This window comes from Peromyscus leucopus, chromosome 2 (genome assembly GCF_004664715.2).
Source record: "Peromyscus leucopus breed LL Stock chromosome 2, UCI_PerLeu_2.1, whole genome shotgun sequence".
Taxonomy (NCBI): Eukaryota; Metazoa; Chordata; class Mammalia; order Rodentia; family Cricetidae; genus Peromyscus; species Peromyscus leucopus.
In genome coordinates this window covers 101,687,688-101,700,710 of record NC_051064.1, presented here as the reverse complement: position 1 = coordinate 101,700,710, position 13,023 = coordinate 101,687,688, and positions in this window count along the sequence as shown.

Here is a 13,023-nt window from a genome sequence, read left to right as displayed (position 1 = left end):
GGCTGCATGCCTGGAGTCCCATCTAATTAGGAGACCAAGGTAGGAGCCCCAGGAGTTGGTGGTGAGTGTAGGCAGCAGTGAGTCCCCCATCTCAAAAAACAGATAAGGGCTGGGGTAATAACTTGGTAATAGAGCACACACAAAATAGGTCTAAAAAAGAGATTAAAGAAAAAGAATTGGCCGGGCGGTGGTGGTGGACGCCTTTGATCCCAGCACTCGGGAGGCAGAGGCAGGCAGATCTCTGTGAGTTTGAGGCTAGCCTGGTCTACAAATTGAGTTCAGGAAGGCTTCAAAGCTACACAGAGAAACCCTGTCTCCAAAAACAAAACAAAACAAAAAGAATTGGCAAGGTGGGCATAGTGGTGCATGAATTTAATCCCAGCACCTGGGAAGAGAGGTTGGTGAATCTCTGTTGAGTTCAAAGCCAGCCTGGTCTACACAGTGAATTTGAAGATAGTCAGAAATACAAAGTAACACTGTCTCAGAAAACTTAAAAAAAGAGAGAGCTGGTTGGATGGCTCAGAGGGTAATGGTGCCTACCAATCTAAGTTTGATCCCTGGAACCCACACGGAAGGATAGAACCCATTTTACAAATTGCTCTCTGACTTTACATGCACAACCACGACACACAATAAATAATATAACAAGAATTAAATTGAAAAATAAAAAGGTATTACATACCACAAACAAAACAGAAACAGTTTTGAGATCAACCTAAGAGCATTATTTTTGCAGAGTGCAAAATGTTAGATACTCCCTAAAAGAGCCAAAGTAAATTCCAGTTCTCTTCCCTTCTCCCACAGGCCCAATCTAGGTTAAGGACCCTCAGACTGTGTGGCTCCTTGACCAGGCAAGGTGGGAAGGGAGAGGCAGTCCATTCCAGCAACAGCATTTAAGAAGGACAGGAAGTGGGAGAGTATACTACTCCCACTGAACTGAGCACAGTTAAAAAAAATACCCTTCATAGCTTAGTTGGGAACCCCACTTACACCCAAGACTGCACCTGACAACCAGGACCCAGTAACATCACTCACCCAAGAAGATACCCAGACACAGGCTTAGAACCCAGTGAAGCTCACTGGAAGGTATATAAGCAGAGGATACCAAGAGCAAAGCTCCGCCCTGCACATTTAGAGAGTCTCACCCAGGACCCTGACCCTGACCCTGGCCAGGCGTGGTGGCACACACCTTTAATCCCAGCACTTGGGAGGCAGAAGCAGGCGGATCTCTATGAGTTCCAGGCCAGTCTTGTCTAAAAGGGAGTTCCAGGACAGCCAGGGCTGCTACACAGAGAAATCCTGTGTTGAAAAACCAAGAGATTGGCCTTGACCTTCAGCTAAGACACAGAGGTGAGCTGCCCAGGGGAGAAAGGCTTAGGATCGTAGTTATGAATTTAGAGTGCGACTTTTGGGTAATGACCCTCAACACAATAAAATAAAACATGCTTTATATACTAACTATGAGTATCTACCTTTTTGCTCGAGACACCCACTCAGAGGACAGCAGCTGGCTCACCACAGCAAATCACACTCACACCTGCCTGAAGAGCCACGGAATTTCTAAGGACTAACGGATCAAGAGGCAGAACCAGAAAACAGACAATGGATCACAAATACCAGGAGGACTCACAACCAGTTCCATGGAAAGCAAACATCTTGAGCGGCAAGGCTGCAGCTTTGTGTAGATGTATCAGAATGGGAAGGGGCGGGTGGGGGGGGGCAGGTCTTTGGATTTGGTTTACTAAGTTTCCATTACCATCACAAAGTGCCTAAGACAAACATCTCAAAAGGAAAAAAAAAAAAAAAAGGTTTCTTTTGGTTCCGTGTTTTAGTCCGTGACTACTTGACCGCCCTGGCCTTTGGGAGCAGCCCACCTCATAGTAGAAGCCTGTGGAGACTGTGTCTGCTCACCACACGGTCATGGCAAAGACACTGGGCTCTTGTTTTTTTTTTTTGGTTTTTCGAGACAGGGTTTCTCTGTGTAGCTTTGCGCCTTTCCTGGAACTCGCTTTGGAGACCAGGCTGGCCTGGAACTCAGAGATCCGCTTGCCTCTGCCTCCCGAGTGCTGGGATTAAAGGCGTGCGCCACCACTGCCCGGCTGGGCTCTTGTTTTACCTCAAGTAACCCTTGCCTCCTAAGGGCTCCACTGCCAGCACGGGGCTGAAGCTGGCAGCATAGGCTTGTGGGGAACATGCAGGGCCAGATGGAATGAGATCTTCCTTACCTAGAGGTGATGCCTACCATGAAACCAAACATGAGCGATGAGAACGTGTGTTGGGGTGGGTCTCCCTGAGTATGCTGAGACCACGGGTGTGTTTGAACTTTCCTTGTGAGAGCAGCAGCAGCAGCAACAACATTTTTGTAGCTGGCCTGAAACTTGCTATATAATTGAGCCTGGCTTTTTTGTATTTTGAGACAGGGTTTCTCAGTGTAGTTTTGGTGCCTGTCCTGGATCTCGCTCTGTAGACCAGGCTGGCCTCAAACTCACAGAGATCCTCCTGCCTCTGCCTCCCCAGTGCTGGGATCAAAGGCGTGGGCCACCACCGCCCAGCCTGAGCCTAGCTTTTAACCTCTGTACCTTCTGCCTCTAGCTCCCAGAGGCCTGAACCACCATACCCAGCATATAACAATGTCTAGATTTTTGTTTTTGAAACAGGGTTTCTCTGTGTAGCCCTGGCTGTCCTGGATCTCACTCTGTAGACCTGGCTGGACTCAAACTCAGAGATCCTCCTGCCTCTGCCTCCCAAGTGCTGGAATTAATGGCGCCGCCGCCACCACCACCACCTGGCTCAATGTTTGGATTTTATTTTTGCCTAAACCTAGGGCCTTTTGCATGGTGGATGAGGAGTCCACTTCTGAGCTGGATCCCTAGTCCTTGAGAAAAAGTTTTAAAGCATTAAGATTCTTTGCCGTTAGCCATACTTCTGTGTTAACACAATCCAAGAAGAGGAAACCAAATGAGTCTATGACCCAGTCACTCTCTATGCTGTATGTAAATTTAGGAACAAAGGCAGATGGGGTTTTAGTCAAGGTTTGCCCACCTCACAAAGGCCCTGGGCTCTATGTACGCACTGCTGTCCACGCCCGAACCCCCGTTTCCCTTTAGACCAGGCATGGAGGCTCAGGACACTAATCTCAGCATTAATCAGGACTGCTCCAAATAGACCAGCCTGGGTTACAGAGGGACTATCTCGAAAAACTAAACCAAGGCCGGGCGGTGGTGGCGCACGCCTTTGATCCCAGCACTCAGGAGGCAGAGCCAGGCGGATCTCTGTGAGTTCGAGGCCAGCCTGGACTACCAAGTGAGTTCCAGGAAAAGGTGAAAAGCTACACAGAGAAACCCTGTCTCGAAAAACCAAAAAAAAAACAAAACAACAACAACAAAAAAAACTAAACCAAACCAATACATATACACAAGGAAAATATAGAAGATTCTCCCTAAGTTCACCCAGGATCCATACGGTGGGACAGAACTAACTCCTTCAAGTCGTCCTCACTTCCACAGGAGTGCCCTGACACATGTGTACACATGGAGACACACACAAGTGAATAAAACACAATTTAAAAATTTAAAATGTAGCACTTGTAAAGCTGGGGGGGGGGTCCTGTTAGCTGAGGCTAGCCTCGACTACACTGAGAATCACAGGCCAGCCAGGGATCCACTCTGAGGCCTTGTCTCAGAAAAACAATAATCAAACAAACAATAGCAAAGCAGAGAATAAGTTTCATATTTAATCTGGAAACCTGAAGCAAATTTGTTCTGCTTTGTTTTACTTTGGTCTAGAACTTTCTAGAACCAGACCTGTGTCAGTTCCCACCTGCCTCCTGAATGCTGGGAACACAGGCTTGTGCTATCAACTCTGACCTTAGAAAGTTCTCTTATTAGATCCAAACCCCCAGAATTCTGGAGAAGAGCAAAAAGAACTATTTCAGTAACTGTAAGAAGCTAGATAATATGAAGGAAGATGAGGTTTAAAAAAAGAACAAAAAGAACAGCAACAACAACAACAAAAAGAAAATCACACGAGTTTCTTCCATCTCATAAAAAATAGATGCAGTTCCTTGGGGGTCGGGTGCTGGAGAGAAGCAACAAGGCCTTGGGCATGCTAAGCAGGTAAAGCTTAGCTACTCCTGAGCCACAGGCCCAGCCTGACACAAAAAACCAACAAAAAACTTTAAAGCAAATACTAGCAAATCAAACCCACTGGCATCAAGAAAGCTTATAGCAAGATGGTGTTGGGCTTATTCATAAATGAAAGGCAATGTGTGGTAAATAGTACCACGCTGGCCCTCAGGAAGAAAATCTAGGTTTGGGTTTAGCGTCACAATATCTGAGGCAGGTGGTGGGTGGGGGAGGGGCTGTGTCACTGCAGCGCTGCAACCAATCAACCAATCAAGTCACCTAGCCAGGTCCCGATGCCCCTGCTTCATCCTTTTGAGCAGCTGAGATACAGGACTGCCACCAGCAGGGTCCAGCCTAGGAAAAGCCTGTCATGAAGTAGAGGTGGAGACAGATCTGAATCAGGCAGCTTGCAGAGTGGTGTGGAGGGACAACAATCACAGTGAGGCTGAGTGCTGGCGTTAGTGTGAGGTTCCAGACCCTGGCAGCTCCGCTCCATCAAACCAAAGTGAGCTTTTAAGGCAATCTCAGGGATGGAGGGGGCGCTCAGCTGGTAAGGGTACTTGCTGCTCTTCGAGGGAACCCGGGATTCCATTTCAGGCACCCGTGTGGTGGCCAACAACTGCCTGTAACTCCAGTTCCAGGGGAGCTGATGCCCTCTTCTGACTTCCATGGGCATTGGGCACAAATGTGGTGCACAGACACACATGTCGACCAAACACCCTTACACACAAAATAAGAAAAAGACCTCACAGCGTAGCCCGGACTAGGGCTTGAATCCACCCTGAATGGCTGTTTTGGTTCTTTTCTTTAAAAGATTTATTTTTATGATTTTAATTATATGTAACTCTGTGTGTGTGTGTGTGTGTGTGTGTGTAGGTCTGATCTACAGATCGAGTTCCAGGACAGCCAGAGAAACCCTGTCTTGAAAAAAAAAAGTTGGTGGCAGCACATGCCTTTGATCCCAGTACTCGGGAGGCAGATGAATCTTTGGAGTTTGAGGTCATCCTAGACTGTAGAGCTAGTTGAAATGCCTCCCCCAATTCCTGCCCCCCCCCAAAGCATTAGCTCTTTAAACACTCAGAAGTAGCACATTCCTATAATCCCAGCATTCAGAGGCTGAGGCACAAGGATCTTGAATTCGAGATGGAGTTGAGTTCCAGGACAGCCCTGTCTCGAACCCTGCACCCCACGAACAAGAAAAAAAAGAGGGCTGGAGAGATGGCTCAGAGGTTAAGAGCACCGACTCCTCTTCCAGAGGTCCTGAGTTCAATTCCCAGCAACCACATGGTGACTCACAACCATCTGTAATGAGATCTGGCGCCCTCCTCTGTATACATAATAAATAAATAAATCTTAAAAAAAAGAAAGAAAGAAAGAAATTAAAGATGCTATTGTATGAATCGTTTCTTGAAAAAAAAAATCTGTCTCAGATAAGGCATACCTCAGGTAAAAATTAAAAGCATGTTCCAAATCTCCCTCTCTCTCTCTCTTTCTCTCTCACTAACACCAACCAATATCCAATATAACAGAGTACTAAACATTGTAGCATCATGGCCACCAGCTTAAGATTTTAAATTTCCCATGGATGCTTCTTAATATGTTTAAAAAAAAAAAAAAGAAAGTGAAGGGCCTGGTGTTGTAGCCCAGGAGAACACCTACCCTGCATCTGCAAGGCCCTCGGTTCAGATCTCCAGCACAGCAAAACCAGCCTATAACTTTTAGAGTTCCTGTTTAACGTAGATGAGCCCCTCCCCCCTTGAATGGCAAACAGGAACTGTATATTTCCAGCTCCTATAGAGTTTATATTTACTGAGAAGCTACAGTTAAAATTCTGTAGAAAAATACAAAATATTACTAAGCACGAAAAGATGCCAGTATAGTCGAAGAGATCACAGAAACAAACCGAGGCCACCTTTCTGCACCTGGTGCCCCTGAAAAGCCGGGTCTGCAGAGGCTGGTTGGCGGATTACAGCTGGAGTCCTGGGGAGCCTGGAAAGCTGCAGAACTGGAGGTTAACGGCCTCACCTGGGGCTCATTCTAGACCTCCAGAACACCATTCCTTGACCAATAGAAAAGAACCTTCTAGAATCTATTAACTCAGCAGACCTCTAGACCTAGCTTCCACGAATGTCATGGGATTGTGTCTTGGGCCTATAGAAAGGCTTCTTCCCCAGACTGGCAGTGGTGCACGCCTTTAATCCCAGCACTTGGGAGAAGAGGCAGGTGGATTTCTGTGAGTTCAAGGCCAGCCTGGTCTACAAAATGAGTTCCAGGACAGCCAGGGCTATACAGAGAAACCCTGTCTCCATAAACTAAGAGAGAGAGAGAGAGAGAGAGAGAGAGAGAGAGAGAGAGAGAGAGAGAGAGAGAGAGAGGCTTCCCAAGCTGGCTGTACCTCCCTGATGAACCCACCAATGTATTTTTTTGCCTTGGCTTATGACTTTCTTTGTTCAGTAAAATCATAAAACTTCATGAAACGTTTTCCACTCTGGAATATGGAATTTGTGGTAAACTAAATCTGTGTTCCCTGGCCACGGTCACTCAAAAACAGCTCCACAATCAACTCTCTCTTATTTCCTTTAAGGTAGGAGCTGTGGCTTTTGCAATGATACCAAAATTAAATAAAAGCAAGAAATGGTGACATGACCATGAGATCCCAGCACGTGGGGGTTGAGGCCAAAGTGGGGTACACAGCAAGTACCAGGCCACCCAGGGCTTTTGGTTAGATCGTCTCAAAAACAAAATAAGTCAAACACACATCCACCCTACCTGCCATGGAAAACCACTTGCATGGAAGAAAACCAGGCCCGTCGTCACCTGCCTGTAACCCCAGCACTTGCAAGGTGAAGGCGGGAGGATCAGGTGTTCAAGACCAGCCTGGAAGACATTAAGACCTCAACTCAACAAACAAACAAATAACCTCCCCCTTAACTAAAGGGGGGCGCTGGAGAGATGGCTCAGCAGCTGAGAGCACTGGCTGTTCTTCCAGAGGACCTGGGTTCAATTCCCAGCACCCATCTGGCAGGCTAACAAATCTGTAACTCTAGTTCCAGAGAATCTGATGCCCCCTCTGGCTGCCTCAGGCAACGATACACACAGTGCACAGATATACGCACAAGCAAAACACCCAAAAGGTAAAATAAAATTAAAAGTGAAAACGTGAGGGAAATCTTTTGAACCGGATCATAGGTACAAGGCCCGTCTGCCACAGAACAAGACCTTGTCTTAAAACAAACCCTAGGGTTGATCCAAATAACAGATCTTAGGATTTGATGATTTGGTTTTAACGTGTTTGAGGGTCTCACCCTGCACCCCAGGCTTTTCTGGAACTCATTATGTAGTTCCAGGCTGGCCATGAACTAATAGCAATACTCCTGCCTCAGCCTCCTACGTGCTGGGATTAGACACAAGCCATCCCATCTGACTCCAGATCAGTCACTGAAAACCAGTACTGGAGTAGGTATCTGCCTTCTGGCGCTTCTGGGTGACTGGCTTGGCAGAAGTCCACGGTCCACGACTGGGCTTTTTGAGTGATGTACCAAGATAGGAAATTGGAGGCTGCTTCAAATTGTTGGACATGACAAGCAGAACAGGTGAGATCTCGCAACCCCACACAGGAGAGCGGTACCTGGACGTCAGCTGCAGGTCCACACAAGGAACAGAGAAAAATCCCAACAAGGGGTACAAAGGGCAAAGTCAGGAGGAAAACGCACTGCCTAGAGGGTGAAGTCATGAGTTACAGAAGCTGCTTTTGTCCAAAGCACGGACTCCTCTCGAGTCCAAAGGTGGGAAGCCTTGCAGCTGTGCCCTTCATCTCCAGTCTCCAAGACAGACAGGTCGGTGATAACCTGCAGTCCCAACAGTACAGTGGTGTGCATGCCATTTCGGCACTTGGTGGGTAGAGGCAGGAGGACCAGGCATTCAAGACCATCTTTGGCTTCATATCAGGAGTTCAAGGCACTCACCTCCCCCACCCCCCAAAAAAGCCAGGCTTGGTGGCCTAAGCCCTTAATCCCACCACTTGGGAGGTGGACCCGAGAAGATGAAGTGTCATCCTTGGCCCCATGACTCGGGGGACAGCTTGGGCTCTGTGAGACTCTCTCAAAGCACATATCAAGCCAAATCAAATGCAAGTAATCCCGTACTGGATGCTGAATCCAGGACACAAGCTAAGCAGTGTAACCACCCACCCCCAACTACATAGACCCTAAACCTCTACAGTGGGGGGGGATAATCCACAACCCAGCCAGCTAGCAAGTAGAGGGAGGAGACCCACACAATAAAGAACAAGTCGCTAATTAGAAAATGCAATGAGATAATAAACATCTGAAAAGAAGGCACAAGTTGGCAGGAGGGACCAGGCCAAGGCCAAGGAAATGCAAATGCAAGGCTTTCCTCCCTAGGCCAGAAACAGGAAGTCACGCCCCCGCTCCAGCCACCACCACCACCCCCCGCCCCCCAGACCTCATCTGCTAAACTTTTCCCTTCTAGAGTATGGAGCCAAGGAAGAACTCCCAAATCACTTAAAATGTAAATCACGCTACTGTGGCGCGTGATCCCAGCGCTTTGGAGGCCGAGGCCAGTGGGAGTCTAACTGGAACGACACAGAGCCACCAGCTCCAAAATGAATGGGATTTCGCAACTTCACATGGCAGACCACAACGCGAGACAAGCCAGGAAGGACCAGCTTCCCATCACTTCTCAGCTCTAACGGCCGCTGCCAGCCCTGCCCTGCAATCCGCCAACTCCGCTCAGTTCTTCACCCCACTACAAAGCTCAGGGCTAAAACTCGGACTACGTAGGCTCTAGGATGGGAAAAAGACCTCACGCACTTGTTTGTGTAGAGACTGGGTGCCACTAAGCTGTCCCAGTGAGCCTTCAGGGGACCCCATTGCCTCAGGCCCTGAAGAAGGTGGGACCACAGGTCTGAACTACCAGTTTTCTGCTATTTATTTGTGTGTTTGAGACAGGGTCTTTCTACCTTGCTCTGGCTGTCCTGGAACTCACTCTGTAGACCAGGCTGCTCTCAAACTCCGGGATCCGCCTGCCTCTGCTGGGACCAAAGGCGTGCGCCACCAAGCCTGGCTTCTTTTCTGCTTTAAACTGTGGGACTTAACTTCCTAGTGTGATGCTCCCTAGTGAGTTTCAATGCTATTACAAATTCTTGACACTAGGTTAAGGACCCCACCCTAGACTACAGGCAACACCCCATCCCTACTTCGATCCAAGACATTTCAGTCTCACTCCAAAGGGCCCTTCTCCGTGCTCACTCTACAGCTTACCCAATCTGTTCCTTAAGGAACCAGCTCTCAGGACGCAGCACAGGTCTCGCTCCAGCCGTCCACCCACAGCCGCGTCTCTCAGCACCTGGAGTTAAGTGTGCATCCCAATCAAGTTGTGACTTAGTATGCAGAAAACCACCCACGTGTCAATAGTTAAAAGTTCTTCGATGTGCGTTTGCATAAACAGTGTACATAAGTTCTTAACAGGGATACTAGGATGGGGGTAGGGAGAAGGAGGGAAGCACCCGGATCCGAATTCAAGGTGGCAAAGGGAAGGCCAGAGGACGGTGGCTTGTGCCCTGTGTGCGAGGGTACATTAACATAACACCTTTAATGATTTAAAAAAGAAGTCTGCCCATTTTTTCCAGCAAACTTTGCAAAGAGACTGGAAACGCCTTCCCAGTCAAAGACTCCGAGGAAAGCATTGGAAGGTGGAGGCTGGGAAGGGCCTGGGAGCCCGGGTCCTCCAGGCTCTCTGCAAAGCTCTGCCTGGGGCAGCCGCTCAAGCTCACCTCCGCCCTCGGCAGCTCCCGCCCGGCTCTCACTGTCCCCCCTGTCCGGGTGGAGGAGCGATTCTCACTTCCCACCCCGGGGCCCGCCAAGGCAGAGCAGGGTGAGAAGCACGGGGACATCCGGGGCCTAGCCCTGAGCAGCCTTACCTGGGAGCCACGAGGTCCAGCCCGGAGGTCACACACGCCAACAAAAGCAGGCCGGGCGTCTGCCCGCAGGAGGGACTCGCCGGTCGTCGCGGGCTGACTCCTCCCCTCCCTCTGCGAAGTTTGCAGGTTTCTCGGCCCAACCCCCCTCGCCCTCAGCTTCCCTAGCCCCCTCCCAGTAGGGCCTGAGCCTGCAGGGCATGGTGGCCCACGCCCAGGACCCATACACTCTGGAGGCTAGTTAGGGCGCACATTTTCAAAAATTAAAGTCGCCTCAACGCTGCTCTCTGGCTTCACGCTAACCAGCCGGGGAACGCACGCACCCACATCCCTGTCCTGACTTCAGGTTCTGGTCGCAACAAGCTACAGTAATCGCTTAGGACGGAACCTTGGTGTTACTCTAGGCTCCTTTCTTGACGTCCTTCTTCTCGGTACGTTTCTGACCCTCACCTTTCTGCTCCAGGGCCTTTGCACGAGCTGTCTTTCTATGGCTTCTTTTCCCAGTTGAAGTTTTGAGAGAATCTCCCCAACCTGGAATTCCATACATAAACTTCCTGCCTGCATTCATTCCCTAGTGCTGGGATTACAGACCTGTGAGCCAAGGAGTAGGGGGTAGGGGCAAACCCCGGACCTTGTGTGGGCTAGGCAAGCACACTTCCAACACCAATCCTTACTTTCTCACTTTTTCCAAAACTGCTCTTTTTTTCCACCCCCAGGTCTCAGGTCAAATATTAACTACTGCAGGGACGATGACTATACCTGCCTACGGACCTCCAAGCTACTCTGGAGGCAGGAGGACACCTTTGTGCATAGGAATTGAAGCTAACTTGGGCACTATAGTGAGACCTGTCTCTTAAAAACAAAGATCTTCTCTAAGTGGCCTGAGTCCACCCTTCCTAACGAAGACCCATGCCTCCTATCCTAAAGCTCTACCATAGTACTCTGTTTTTACTCCCACACGTTTTTAAAGACAACATCTTGCTATGTAGCCGAGGCTAGCCTTGAACTTCCTCGTGACCTCAAACTCCAGGCACTCCTGCTTCAGCCTTCCCAGTGCTGGGATTGCAGGTGCACACCATGCCCTGATTTATTCTCCATGTTCTCGATTCCCAGTTATCATAGCTGAATGTATTCCAGAACTGGATTTCCTTTTCATGTCTCCCTTACAGAATGTGATTCCAACCAGACAAGACTGTATTCCTCACGCCCACCTTTACTCACTATATCCAGGATCATTGCTGAGTGGTTGAGAGCACTCAGTATAATATTTTCCACTTCTATCCATTTACTTGCAAATTTCACTTTTCGAAGATGTATTCATTTTTATGTACATGTGCGTGCGTGCGTGCGTGTGGTTTTTTTGAGACAGGGTCTCACTGTGTAGTTCTGGCTGGCTTGGAACTTGCTATGTAGTGCAAGTTGGCCTCGGTTTGCAGAAATTCTCTTGCCTCCATCTGCTAAGTGCTGGGCTATGGTGTGAACCTGTCCTGGAAACATGTCTTATCTAGTTCCTAGCTCCTGAGCCCTTAATGCATATTGCAGCTACATGAAAAACCTTATTGTATCTCATCTGTGGGTTTTATGTAAAAACAGACAGGCTTTCATGTAGCCTCAGACTTTCTATATAACATAGGGTGACTTTGAACTCCTGATCTTCGTGTGACCTGAATGCTCAGATGACAAGCATGTGCCACCATCCCTAGTTTATGCCAGCAATGGAACCCAGGGCTTTGTGCATGTGAGGCTACCAACTGAGTTACATCCTCAGCAAAGATCAGTTTTATTAACTTTTCAATTTGCTATTATTAAGTTTCTCAATAGCATTTAGAATGTGCCCCCCCCCACACACACACACTAACGTGATTAGTTCTAGCAACAAGGGTCCCCAACAGTGCCCATCCTGGAAGTAGGGAAAGGGGTTGGGGTGGGGTCCCAAGTCCCCAAACACATTCATGTATTTCTGCACGGTGGTCCAGGGCAACTGATCCAGCTGGTCCCTGGGAAGGGGAGAATTGGAAGGCAATGGATCCTGGCCTTAGGGACTAAAATCAATTCAGAGGGATACATTCCTCCCTGTGCTGTCTGTTGAGAGCCTGGTTGGATGTGAGGCTAACAATCTGAGAACTGGGCTTCAGAGAAACCACTCACTGCGGGCGGATGTCTCATGCCAGACTCCTTGACCTGCCAGGAGCGCTGGTCAAAACCTCATACTCGCGGTGTCTCTTGCGCCACCACGCGCTCATCTGAGGTATTGCAGGCTTCTTCAAAGCCCCGCAACAGGGAGTGGTAGGAGAGTTTAGGAGGATGGGGCGCTCTTGCCTTGATTTCATTCTTGCCTAAAAGGTGCCTAAACAGGGTGGCCTTCCCTGCCCGGAGCTCTCGGTTTCAGCAGCCCGACTTCCCTTAGTCTTTTAGGTACCCCGACTGCGGTAAAACCCCACCCTTGGTTTCCTACAGAAAAGGATTCAGGAAGAGGAGCCAACATGAAGCAGAATTGATGTTTATTAAAAAACATTTGAAATATAGATTTTCAGCAGAGGGTTAAGGAACAGAAGACTCTGGGGAGGAAAGTCTAAGACTTGTGGTGTGGGTTTCTCCCAGAGTCCCACTTCATTCTCTTTAAAATGGTGCTGTCTCCTATGTTGGTGGGTTTGAAGCTGTTGTCTTGGAAGGCTTGCTAGGACTTTGGACAGGAGAGTTCAGAGGTCTACAGGGCAGGATGACCACTGATAAAGTAAAGCTGTGCATGCCACGGTGCAGGAAGGGTCCAGGGGCTGAGATGTACAGGGCAGGATGACCACTGATAAAGTAAAGCTGTGCATTCCACGGTGCAGGAAGGGTCCAGGGGCTGAGATGTACAGGGCAGGATGACCACTGATAAAGTAAAGCTGTGCATTCCACGGCGTCAGGAAGGTAGGGAGGCATTCCTGTAAGCAACGCCAGCTGTCTCTTTTTAAAAAG